The sequence below is a fragment of the Phaseolus vulgaris genome, chromosome 2 (genome assembly GCF_000499845.2).
Source record: "Phaseolus vulgaris cultivar G19833 chromosome 2, P. vulgaris v2.0, whole genome shotgun sequence".
Lineage (NCBI taxonomy): Eukaryota > Viridiplantae > Streptophyta > Magnoliopsida > Fabales > Fabaceae > Phaseolus > Phaseolus vulgaris.
The window spans coordinates 32565195-32566663 of NC_023758.2; positions in this window are offsets into that span (position 1 = coordinate 32565195).

Consider the following 1469-nt stretch of genomic DNA (forward strand, 5'->3'; position numbering starts at 1 on the left):
AATTGGACACGACAGTCTTTTGTTGCATGACCATACCTGTGACATCTATCACATGTCACATTTGACACTGGAGAGGGAAAAATCTAACAACATGTGCCCACCGCATCGAAAAACATATAAAACTAGGTGGTGATTGAGAACTGAGTCTTCCACTGCTATAAGATTGAGGTCTGAAATAAGGTTTCTTTCTATCTTCATATTTAGGCATGCTTTTAGAAGGTCCTCCCACTTGAGGCTTAGCAAGTCTGCTACTATTTTTCAAACTCTCCACTACTTTTGCTTTCTCCACTAGAGCAGGGAAATCTCTAATGGACATAGGAATCACCACTTCTTTAAGTTCTTGCTTCAACCCAAATTCAAATTTTCTACATCTCCAAGCTTCAGTCATGGTCTGGGTGTAGAATCTAGCTAGGTGTTTGAACCTAGTAGCATATTCAGTGACTGAAAGATTTCCTTGTTCCAGCTGCATGAATTCAATTTCTTTTGCATACCTGACACTATCAGGAAAATACTCCTCCAGGAATCTTACTTTGAAGTTCTCCAAGTAGCATCTTCACCTTTGTCTTCCATCATTTGCTTCATGCCTATCCACCAGAATTCAGCTTCTTCAGTTAGTACATAAATGGCATAGGATAACTTTCTCTCTTCAGGGCATTGAGTAGCTTCAAAGATTCTTTCTATGTCTCTCACCCACTGGTCTGCTCCATCTGGATTTACCTTGCCATTAAATTTGGTGGATTGTGTCTCAGAAAATCCTCCAGACTAAAGGTATGGGTTGTTGATGAAGCTGAGATGCTTCTGCTGCTAATCTAGCTGTTTCTAATTGATGAAGGGCGGCCTGATGTTGTTGTCCATAGTAGCACTCTGTTGTTGCAAGCTGTTGCCATCATCTCTATTGCCGATGCTAAGTTGGGCATATCTACTGGTGGAGGAGGAGTAGGTGGTCTACTGCCATCTACTAAGCACATAAAGAATTGGATTAGAAATTACTAAAAATTTTCAACTACATCTTTAAGACCAAATTAACTTCAAAGAATAATCATACAAACAATAAAAACCCAATCAAACTTATCCCTAAAATTCTCTAGCTACTTAGAATTAAGATAGAAAATAATCTTGATCTAGTCATGAGTGTGCACCCTCACCACTCTATCAAGATTCTTTTCATTCTTAATACTTTCATCTTTATTCATAACAATTAACTTGACTCGAACACAACAAGATTTCAAGAAAAACTTTGTCAAACATCTTATTAGAAACTTTTAACTAAGTCTTGAGGCTAGATGTAACCAAAAATCTACACGCAGGAGAAACAGAATAAACCCACTACCTCAGGTTATCCTAAGGATGAACCGCTCTGATACCATTAAATGTAACACCCATAATTTACATATAACTATTACAATACTGGTTTTACATAATTCTATACAAGCTTACAGTTTTTTCAAAATATTCCTAATACATGATTA